At 29.9% G+C, this 12927-nt stretch overlaps 1 protein-coding gene across 1 annotated transcript in view; it reads right to left on the reverse strand.

The window, feature by feature from the left end:
- LOC113515664 (short neuropeptide F) overlaps positions 1-11804 on the reverse strand; it is a 116510-nt gene extending 104706 nt beyond the window's left edge. The window contains exon 1 of the mRNA XM_026899923.3: positions 11734-11804. The gene's annotated coding sequence lies outside the window, so the exon portion shown is untranslated. The remainder of the gene's footprint in view (positions 1-11733) is intronic.
- Between the last annotated feature and the right edge of the window lie 1123 nt (positions 11805-12927).

The raw sequence follows: 12927 nt of genomic DNA on the forward strand, positions 1-12927 counted from the left end.
TTCTGCCTTCAAAATATATTTAAAAAGAAAAAGTATTAATTGAGTCTCTTTGTTTTTAATAGGGACTTGTATAGTACTTTTACTGCTTTGTCCAGATTTATGAGCAAAAAATTAAATGCCTCTTAAATGTGTAATGTAATTACGTACATTTGCCAACAATTTTTGATCATAAATTTATTGCCAGGTACAATCTAATCTAATTCTTCTTATGACGATCGATCAACGAAGGAAACAACTGAATATACATACAATTATATACTAATGATAACGGAATTAAATAAAATAATTCTTATCAACTAACTAGTATTAAAGTTTTTATCTATATATCCTTATTAATATAATAAATGTGAAAATGTGTTTGTTTGTTACTTTATAGCGCCTTTACAGTTCAACCAATTACTATTAAATTTGGTATACACGTAACTATATGGGATGGAGAAGAATATTTTTATGCCGGTCAGTAAGCATAATCCCGGTCGCGCAAACTAAGACGCGGTTAAAAGCCAGTCTTTAATTATTGTTATTTATATATTGTAGTGAGGATACTTCAATATTAAATATTGCATAAATTTTAGGTTTCAAAAAAATAAAAAGAAATCCTTATCTGTTCATAAAATAATACATAATTTCCAATACACCATCTCAGGTGGCTGACATTTTGACTTATTGCCATAGATGGCAATCGTAACCCAACAAATACGCTAATATGTATTGTAATAGCCCAAAAATCCCTACAGCCTGTGAGTTATGTCACAATTAATGCCTAATGTTATCTTCTGTACGATATATTTTCATGGGCATAAATATAAAGATTTTAAATATAAGCAAATGAAATTGAATTATTGGCTGCCTTATTTACGGCTGCTTACTTTTTGTTATTTTCTAATGTGAAAGTAATAAATATGCTCACAATTGTAATAGCAGATGGCACACTCGTATACAATTTGTTGTATATTTTCTTTACGATGAACTTAATTCAACTTGCCCAGGTATCCATAAATATACTGAAATTTAATATAACAAATGAGGATGTAAATATTGCAGTGTCTCTAATTTGGATTGTTAATAGCTTTGGTATTGTGTAATTTGTTTTTTACGACATTACAATTTCAATCGTCACCATGTTGGTCAGAGAAAAACTTCTAGATCCAAAGTCCTGACACCTTTTAAATCAAGATAGTAAAGCAGTAGGGTGTGACGATATCTTTCTTGAAAGTTTTAAAGGTCAATTTAGTATCAATTTCAAATAAATAAAATGTTTGTAGCTATCAACTATTCGATATTATTTAAAATTATTGTTTATTTACTATACGATTTCTATTGTGAACACAAACAATGAATTACTATAATGTAGTTAGTTTAAGTGCTGTCTTGAAGATTAATATCAAAGTTCAGGTAAAGTTTGAGATACACAAAAGTAATAACGAAAATTTACACTATACTTATGTTTATGCTTTCTTAGTATGGTGAGTGAGGTTGACGTATCTTATCATACCATATTATTACTATAGTATAGTTACTTAGTAAATAATATTATATATTTTAAGACACTGTTTACGTTAACATTTAGAACTTTATAGCTTTACATAGTGTTTTATTACAAACTAAGTAATTCAAAAATCTATCACAAAAAAAAAGATATTCAATTAATAATAATAATCGAATAGTTACAAATACCTTTACTGTAATTGACCATTATTGACAGGGATATAGGACTCTAGCCATTTAATTTTATGATAGAAAAAACTTATTATATTTTGACAATTGTAAAAGAGTCAAAACCTATAGGGATACTTTCTGTTAACCTAGAATCACGAAATTGAAGAAGCAATATTGTACAGCACCAGTAAAGGGAACAAGCCGAAAATCCTAATATGTAGTTACATTACAATTTTTGTTTTAACTTTTTTTTTAATATACATTATTCAGCGCGTAAGTCCGACTCGTACTTCCTCAGTTTTTTTTTTATTCTGTTTAAAAATTCACAAATTTGTTCATTGTCTGAATTCATATACAAGCATAGTATGAACACTAACTATTTGGTATCTTTATCTGGTATTATATAACTATATGGTAAAAATAAGCCCAAAATGTGTGAGTAAAGAAAAAGGGATTTCGTTTCTGATCAATGAACTCGAAGATAACTCCTACGACTCCTACCAAGAGCGAGTTACAAAAACTACCTCTTTATGTGATCGCGTCGATCCAGTATGGTAATACGCTCTTATGTGAGTTTTTACTGATAAACGTAACAATACGGTTACGGATCCCATTATTATTGCCTATTCATGATACTTAGATATTTTTCCTTTTCTTTGTATAAAGATGTAGATACATATTCGTAGACGTTCGATAACCTTTTGTGCCGAAAGTAGAAATTACGTCATTCACATAAGATGGATTTTTCACTACTTTTAATTGGTAGTTTTACATATCGAGGCATTTGTAGGTTGCCTCTTTGCTATAAAATTTATTTTCATTTGATGGATATTCCCACGAAAGTATCTTATAATTTTTCCAAATATAAACCAGAGGGAGAATGTGTGCAAAAGTTGTTTACATAAGTACTTCTGATCCACTTTTGTTTCTGCCAGTAAGCAGCAGTGCTTTCATGGCTGGGTTTAGGTTTAAAGAGTAGAATATGGCTGTGAAATAATAAGGTATAGAGGCGTGACATTGTAGTCCTCAGCAGCGGCATCGCATGAAAACTACCATGAACATAATAGTATATTCTATGTATACATATATGGTATGTCTATGGAACTGTTCGTATCTATGGACGACGTAGTTCCTAAGTAGATGAACCGTCTGCTTATTTGCTATTTTAAGTATCATAAAAAAATATTTAGAATAGGTACATTTAACTTTCTTAATAGTTCCAAATCTTATTCTTTAAAATTTATAAAATAATCTATAAAATATGTGATACAATATTACCGTCTCGGTTATATTTATTTCCAAACTGCTCTGATATTTTTTTTTTCTGCAAATGATAAAATTTACCCCCGTCTTGGCCCCACATTAACTTAGGTAGGTCGGATTTACTTAAAAGATTTACCTTTACGCTATTATTTATACGAAGCAAAATTATATTGCCAAGTGAGCTATTAATTTCTTTGGCACTCTCAGTAAAATAAAAATATGCAACTTAAAATCCGAGTCCTATAAATAACCAAGTACGAATAGATTATCCTTTATTATTAAAATGTCTAAGTTCATACTGCATAAAATTATTAATAGAACTTATTTCAAGTGCCGTGTAACAAGTTAAAACTGTCCAAGTAAGTCTCTGGCACTTAAATAATACCGTTTTAATTTGTTTACGAGAAATTAGCTACATTAGAGGCTCTTTAGTGGAGTACTTAATTATGTACCTTTTAAACTACATTTAATCTCCGGAGTTTATTCGTTCATCCGCGCGGTTAGTTACTTTCAATATAAAAATTAATTTATAGCAATTTAAATTGCTATAAATTAAATATATTTCTGTTCTATTACGGTTCTCTAATCTTAATTTAAATTAAAATAAAAAAAAAATTAAGTAAAATTAATGTGAAAGAAATTTATTCATTTGTTAATTCCTAGTGTTTTAACGGCTCAACCGATTGTCATGAAATTGGAACAAACGTTTCGAATGAAAAAGTACTACATTATTTTTTATCCCAATTAATTAACGCTTCCGATCACTTTACGAAGTCGCAAGTATATGCTAGTGCGTACTATATTTTAATGTGGGGATTTCTAAAATAATAATTCTGTATACGTATTTTGCATTTTATACAACTAATAATTATTACGATATACATTATATATAATATGCATTATATATAGTAATAATATAATAACTTAAGCTTATTAATATATCAGCATCATTATTTTTTAATCATATATCAATCATAACAACAGGTGTTATAAATTTCTTTTTATCATACAAGAAAAGGTATTTATGGAATACTAGTTTTAAACCGTAACTTTGACTGTGTGATCGGAATATGTTATTTAACAAGGGTAAAAAATATCCTATGCTCTTCTTCACTTCAAATATTTTCATTGATACCAAACTTAATGACACTAAGTGGTAACAAACGAACAAAAATTCCACTTTCACATTTAAGTAAGTTCTCCTTCTTTGACATAATTGGAAACACATTATAATTATTAGATATATGACCTTTCACTTAAATATTGATATTGTGTTACTGTAAATAGCTATAATGACCCGTCGTCTCTTTAGCTAGTGGCGTAATGGTCGGTAACTGGATACGACATCGTACGGAGATGCACACCTTTGCTTACTTTCCAAGGACCGCCTGTGTTCCAGGTAATGCGTTCATTTTACTTCGGGTATAGTGAGGGACAATGTAATTTGTAATTCAGGTAGGTATGTGAGCAATATAAACGTATGTAGTGAATTAGGTACTTACTATAAATATAGTTATAGATATGGGTTGAGGACATGGAAATGATAATTATAATTATGAGTCTATACGCACTTACTATGCAATAAGATTGCCTTTTATACTACACAACACTTATTGAAATTTTCAACAATTCCTGTAACCAATAGGTGGAATAATGTGTTAAATAAATAAACTACCAGAGAAAAACTTTGTATAAAAGTCATTCGCTTGGGCACCTCTGTCCTAATCTTGTTTCTACTGTGAAGCAGCTGTGTTTGCAAGGCTGTGTTTCGATTTGAAGGGTGGGATATGGCAGTGAATTTACAGGGTACAGAGACATAACATCTTAGTCCTCAGGAATGGCAACGCATGGGAGGTTCATAGGCGAAACAGTATACTCTGTTTTGTCCATGGTACTGTTTATGTTTATAAGCGGCAGTTGCTGCTTGCCATCAGGTTGACAGTCAGCTTGTTCGTCATTCTAAATTGTTTAAAAAAATGTTATTTAGATGTTATATTAAGTAGCTGTTAAATTATTTTTCCATCCGTTATTTTTTATTATACCACTTATTTAGCGAAGTTATAATATAAAATAGTATGTTTAATACTTAATTTTTCTTTAATTTATAAAAAGGGAGGTGAAAACTTTATTCATTCGGACACGGTGGGTACTACTATAATAGATACGTATAGATAGTCCGTGGATAAAATAAAACAATTGTTTCTAAATATATTTGATTTTTGTATATCTATAAAGCGATATCACAGATCCCGTATAAGTAAATATTTTTACGTGCTCAATACATTATTAGAAACAAATCACGCCCTTGAACATAGAGCTGTAATCTCGTCTTGATATACCGACGGGTACTCGACAGCGATAATATCGTTTAGTACCTATTAAGTGCTTTATATTTATTTAGGCAACTGATCTATCGTGACTTGCGTAGGAAATTAACTAGAACTATAGCGAATATTGGGTTAGTAAGTAATATTTTTTCTCTGTACAAACAATAAATAATAATACTTTTTGTTTACATCTACCCCCGACGACGTCTATGGTTTCAGGATGGCATAATTTATTTAATTTTAATCTATGTAAACACATTTTTTCATAGATGATAATAGTAACCTAGTGGGGGGAAAGGGATTGTTAGTAATGGAGACTAAGAATCCTATTGTTAGCAATATACCCAACCAGGTCGACCTCCTCGCGGTTCTCCCTGGAAACTATCATGTTATCGCGCAGGCGGGGTTACCATACCATTTTCACCCATCAAAAAAAAAATAGTAACCTAGTCTACGCTATCGGTTTACGATGGCGACGTGCCAGTGAGGATATAGTTTAGCTAACCCAATATGACAAATTTTGTCATGTTGAATTAACTACCGAAGAATTAATTATAATAAGACCCAGGCGGACGCCATGGAGGTCGACCAGACGCGATATATTGCTACTAATGGAACCGTACGTTATCTATAAATCTACCATGGGGCAAGCTGAGATTAATCAGGATAAATGTAGTAATATAGGATACTTTTATATTCTAGATATAGTAAAAATAAGGTAGAATAAATATTGCAAGTACTGTCTTATAGAAAAAATCCAGATTAATTTTAAAAATCTTTAATAGTAATATGAGAAGACGAATTGTTAAAGTAGTAGTGAAGAAAAAGGCAAGAGATATTATATAGGAATCATATCAGTGGGGTATCTATAAGGTAAATTTAATATAAATCAGTTTAGTCGAGTAACAAATATTTGAATATTAACAACCGTTTAAGTATATTCATAATAATGGTGATAGTTATTTAGGTATATAATCATGTCATCGCTATATTGTGAAAACCGCAAACATGTATGCGAAATTAAATTTTACAGGAGGGGAAGAAAACCATCTAGTGAAATATTATCACACCCCGGACACTTCATACAAAACAGCGTGATTCACGACTGTCAATACCACATAAATAGGTGGCATATTTATTTGCACATGTATATGTGCAAAAGTGTATATTCAAGTGTAAATGCGAGTAACATTGAGTATACAAATTTACCCACCTGCTACTGTAGCGTCACCCTAATTTAATGCCTTTTGACAGACTCTTTTTCATGCAGTGACATAGTTTTCCTTACCTTTACCTTCCATAGAATATATGATTATTGTATGCAATTCATGAAAACATCTGATCCACGGTCTAACTTTGGGACTACTAAGTAGTTCTCTGGTAATGCGGCTTTGGTAATAAAATCAATTTTTTATATATTATCTTTATAAATATATTTAACATTTTCAAACATAGCCCGAAGAATAAGTAAGCTAAAGGGCAATAGGTCACATAGCATGAAGAACCAACAACCGATGAGGAAGAAAGGTTCTTGAGTAGCGATCCCATATAGGCAAACACAGTATAGGATCCCTCCACTAGTTGGAGTAACGACCTCAAATGCATGGCAGGGAGTCAGTGAATGCAAGTGGTCAGGACCGTTCGTTATGGCAGTCTATGGAGAATGCCTATATTCAGCAGTGGACAGATATTGATAGCTGACGATTATCTTTAAATTCAAAGCTCCACTTATTAGTTCAGGTTCGGATTTTAACAAGTTTTATGCAATAAGATTGTGTAGATGAAAATCTCATTATTAGTAAAACTTGATTTAAATTAATGATGTGCGAAAAAAACATACAATACATTAATTGGCCCGCTCTCAATTAGCGACAACCTTAAACTAAAAGTCGGATGTACATATAACCGAACGCGGTCCATTCCTTATGCGAATAATCATTATTTGACGGGGGAAAAGGGATTGTTAGTAATAGGGCTAACTGCCCCATTGCTAGCAATACACCCTATCAGGTCGACCTCCACATGGTTCTCCTTGAAAATCATCATGGTTAATTCTAGTGCAATTTGTCACGATGGGCTAACTGACCTAGAAAATAACGATAAAATAGAAAGATGTTCACTAAAAAAATCATAAATCTTCTATTAAGTTCCTACAAAGAAAGAGTTTCGATTGAAACGGGACAGCAGACAAATAAGAAAAGGATTTCATAAATTTTGTTTGTTACGACATTTTACAAAGCAGGCGAATTTCAACTACATGGGTAAATTTTGTTTCTTACGAGCTTTTCACAGTTCGGTGACGATATACCTATGAGGTGTAACAAAAAGGTTTAACAATCAGCCTCCTGGCCATAATTTTTTCTTTAAAATCTCGAAGTCGAAGGGAACAAGAACTTCTTTTAATGATACTAGGAACGACAAACAAACTGATAGCCCACCTGACAAAAATTGGTAGCGGAATATCACCGAATACCAATAATACTGATATTTAAGTAATCATAATTTTATTTAATAATATGTTATTTGTGATAACACTTCTTAAAAGTTATAATAAATACCTAATAGTGCAATGTAATGGGGGAGAAAGATTGTTAGTAATGGGGACTTTACTCTCCATTGCTAACAATATAGCCTGTCAGGTCAATCTCCACGCGGTTCCCCCTGGAAACCATCGTGATTAATTATTGTCAAATTCGTCGCGATGGGCGAACTGACCTAACTTTATTATCACCTATCATCTCTGACTGGTACTCTGGCAGTGTATATCGATAGCTCAAGTGGAGTTACCATTTCAGTGCCATCCATTAAAAAAATAGTACAATGTAATTAATAAAATATTATTAAAATAAATATTTATTGGCTACAGTTCTTTGAACAAATAAATAACTTAATATCTTATTGAGTCGCTTTTTTTAACTTTTTAAAAGGTATAAGGTGGTGATAAAAAATTAAGCATCATCAAAAGACTCAACTTTACTTGTGGAAACAATATCAAGTTCTCAAAAAGTTATTAAAACAAAGTTGTTTAGTTTAATGATTGAAATTTGAGTTCAAAGTAACACAATATTATAGAATTTAAAAGTTTAATTACAGATTTTGTATCTACACACACGTTCGTTTATTGATGTTATTATTATAGATAGTACAGACGGGAAAATTAGGCATATTCCAACTTTTTAATGAGACACAAATTCTAATGAATTTAGCGTCTATTTTCAACCGAAATAAAAAAAGAGGGTCTCAATCCAGTTGTATTTTTTTATGTTTATTACCTCATAACTTCATCAATAGTAAACCGATTTGGAAAATTATTTTTTTATCTGAAAGGACTTATAGATTAGTCCCATAAGATTTTTTTTTTAATTAATTAATTAATTTAATTTTTATACTAAAATAACTGGTTTTAGCACAATTGAACAGTTTTTTTATGAAACAATATTTAATTATATTATACAAGTTTACATAAATAATATTACAATAAAAAAGACATGTAGATACATTTAATTATCTATTTATTACGTACTTGTACGTCAACGCTAAATGACGCCTCTGATAATAATTTTCATTTACACTTCGGCACAATAACAAACATATGCATCATATTTATTCTTGTTTCAATTAGTCCATTCCTTTTAAACTAATTTATAATATAATTAAATGTATAAAATTGTATCCTGTCGCTGTATTCGGTATATTTTTTTTTTATTTTATTATTATTATTTTTTATTTATTATTTTATTTTTTAGAGCGCATTACGTATCATCTTTAAAAAAATGCGTACAACACGATTTCAGAGATGTTTTCTCCCACGAATACTCAGGTTATGGAATGAGTTCCCTACCAAGGTTTTCCCAAGAGACTACAGCATAGGGGTAAAGAGGTTTCTACAAAAGGGGGGTAAAGAGATTTCTTCAGGGTCGGCAACGTGCGCGTAATACCCCTGGTATAGCAGACGGTTATAGGCTACGGTAACCGCTTACCATCAGGTGGGCCGTAAGCTTGTTTGCCACCTCAGTGGTATAAAAAAAAACGTGTAACAAAAAAAAATTACTAAATAGACCACGTTGGATTGCGTATCAAAATAAAACAGACGAGATTTTAAATTCGACCTTTAGGAAGACAATTATAAAAACTACATCCAGTTATTATAGTAACTTTTACGGATACCGGAACAAATAGACAGAAATAAATTCTAAAAATTATTGTTTTGGCTTCTAATGTTCTTATTAAGATTTGTCATCATAAATTTTCCTTAAAAATCTCCTACGCATACACATTGCCTAGTTATAATTTTATTCTATGCATATCCGATAATCAATTACTATTGAGCAAATGTTTATAATAAACAAGCTGAGCCGGCGAAATTAGTACCGGTTCAGAATTAAATATGTCAAAGTGTAACTACTAAAAATTATTAGAAATCCAAAAAAAAAAAAAAATACGCAAAAACATTCATCACGAAAAAATACATATACATTCCAATTTTCATCGGTAAAACGATGTTGGAGTGAAACGGTAATATACAAATATATACATATTATTATTATTATATACGATATTATTATATAAAAAAATAATTTTTAACCCCACATGTAAAAAAGGTATGTTATAAGTTTGACGTATCAGTGTGTCTGTCTGCGAAATTGTAAGTTCTAAACGTATTGTAAGACCTGACGTAATCAAGATGGTTCTTAGCTTCAGTTCATGAAGTTCTTTTCAGGCGTTTCGGGGGTTTCTTGAAATTTTTAATTTAATTCAATATATTTAGAAGATTATAATAAAAATTTTAGTAAATCAATAAGTAACTGAGACGAATATAAAATACTAGCTTATTTCGTATTATAAAAATGTTAATTATTTTCATATGAACTTAATATAGGATGAATTGTACTGTAATTATAGAGGAGTGACATGAATACGGAAATAGGTTTTCGGTCGCAACAAAAGCGTACGCGTAGAGAATTTTTACAAGACATACTAGTCTGTTTCATTGTTAATTAGTTACAATAATATTATCAAATTTTATTTAATCGCTCTCATGATTTTTTCAGTACGAATTGAGTATCTCTTCCTTATTGGAATAATTTAATAGACTTAAACAAAATACTGCTGACTAGAAAAAATTACTGAATTATATAAATTTGGATCTTATTCAAACATAATCCAATACTACCTTTTGTTCGCAAATCCGTATTCGTTACTTTTGAAAGTAGTTATTAAAAGATACAGATTTTATGTTCTATCTTTATGAATAATTGTGGAAACCGCATCAAATTTTGTGCAATATTTTTTGCGTAATCCCAATACGTACAAACCGACTGATAGATAAAAATTCTAAACATTATTTGGACATTATTATTCTTATTAAGAATCCCTTATTTTGTTAAACAACATCATCTAGGTACAGTTTTATTTTACGTATATAGTTTTATTTCATTTAAAATAATACATTGATATTATAATAATTATATTTTATGGCATATAAAAAAATAATTAATATAGAAACCGATGTTAATAAAAATTTAATTCTGTTTGTTACCTACTGCATTACTCCGAAACAGTTAAACTGGTATAGTAATTATTTGAAAAAATTAGAAAATTGGAAATTTTTTTAGTAAAAAAAATATGGAATTTAATATAAGGCAATGTTCGTTGAAATCGTACGTAAAATGAACCACGAAAATATTATAATTTATAGACATATGAAGGATAATATAAATGGCTTACTGTTTACTTTGTTTTTGTTGTTTATCTCGCAGGTACCTTTTAACCCACACAAACATTTAACTGCCTTAAAATAATGAAAATATTTATATATATTTTTTTTTTAATAAATTATGAGTATGTACGCTCCGTACCGTACGCAATGATAACAATAAATTCATTATAATATTAAATGAAAATCATATTTGTGTGGTGTATTTTGAATATTTTAATTCTGAATATTATAAACGAAAATATGACTTAATTGAGTAGTTTCTTGTTTTATAGAAAATCTTCATTTATGGTCCAGATTATGGATATGATTTTGTTTGTGACATTTGTTTAATATATTTATTATTTTAATATTAATGAATAACTTTTCATAGTTTTTGGTAAAGAGTAGATACAACAAAAGAAAAATAATTTTATATATAACTTTGTTAATTGTTGTTTGTCTAAAAAATTACGGTGGTTTTGTCGTTTTTTATGTTAATAAGTAAAAATTTGATAAGTTTAAAATAAATTATAATTGTTATAATAAAAAACGATAAATTATTTACGTGTATGTAATTTCAATTACTATATTATAGCTATATTTTTGCAGCACTGCTCATTATTACAGACTGATTTTTTTTTTAATAAAAGTAGTAATATTTTAATAAATAGATTAAAAACTTTTTCCAAGTTTATTTTCCCTAATATACATATGAAACGTTAGTAATATTAGATAACACATAAACACCAGTTTGGTGGGAACAACAAAAGTTTTATCTCAACTTACCTGACAGCGGGCACGGTGCGAATGCGTCAACAGTGAATGGCTTTCGTGTCACTTGACCGATATGATCTCATTCAATAACAAAGTTTCAGGCATGCAAAAGCTTATATAGGTGACCGCTCCGCCCACCGCCCCCGGGGCGGGACGCAGCCCGCGCTACAACCTCCGTGAAACTTGCGCCAACTTCACTGAACTTCAAGTTTTTTCAGTGTAAACTTTAAACTTTACGAAATTTACTCACGGTTACTAAAAACACCTAAAAGCAATTTCTCAGGAAATTGTATGCCTCACATGTTATGTTATATTAGTATTTAATGAAAAAGTCATCTTACTTCGTACTAATTTTAATGAGGCACACATAACAAATTATAACCATGTTAAGTTTATATGTAGATAATTATGGTTTTTATACTAGGTTACGATTCAAAAACAACTAAACAACTAATGTAATATATGAAAAATTTTGTAAATTTTTCACGTATTCACGACTGGATATTGAATATACTTAAACGATTTAAAGAAATTTAGTACGGCTATTGATAGAACACAAGATCTTGAGTTTCTTTCTCCTGTCGGTCCTCAAATCCTGCGGTTTTGTCCTAGTGAATTATGTAGAGGGTCACAGTGAAAAAATAATATTCTTTAGAACAACAATATATATAATACGTATAGATACAAGACGAGACAACCATTTGAATAGAAACAAAAACTGTGTAGAAAAATAATATCGACATATATATATATGGCCAGACTTAAATTTACATTATGGCCACAAAGAAGTTTCAATAAATTACACTAGGACAAAACCGCAGGATACAACTAGCACTATAATAAAATTAGAAGAATTGAAAGGTCTCTAAGTAAATAAATTATTTATTTCGCGAAAATTAAATATGAAGACTAAAAATAAGAAATGGAACTCAATTACTTTTGCCTGTTTCTTTGACATCGTCGCAAGAAAATGACTAAACGGATTTCGACGAAATTTTACATTTGAATAGGTATTATTGGGAAAATGCCTAACTTAAAAAGTTGTATATATTTTATTAAAATCTGTTGACCAAATTATGAAATAAAGCTTGACCCCTCAGATTTATAAAATTGCGCACAATTTAAAGGCTTATAAATAAGTGAATCTAAAACATTTTTGTATTATATAATGTCAACCACATTTACAAAAATATTTAAAAATATTAT

This window comes from Galleria mellonella, unplaced genomic scaffold (genome assembly GCF_026898425.1).
Source record: "Galleria mellonella isolate WM207_F2 unplaced genomic scaffold, CSIRO_AGI_GalMel_v1 utg173, whole genome shotgun sequence".
NCBI classification, from domain to species: domain Eukaryota; kingdom Metazoa; phylum Arthropoda; class Insecta; order Lepidoptera; family Pyralidae; genus Galleria; species Galleria mellonella.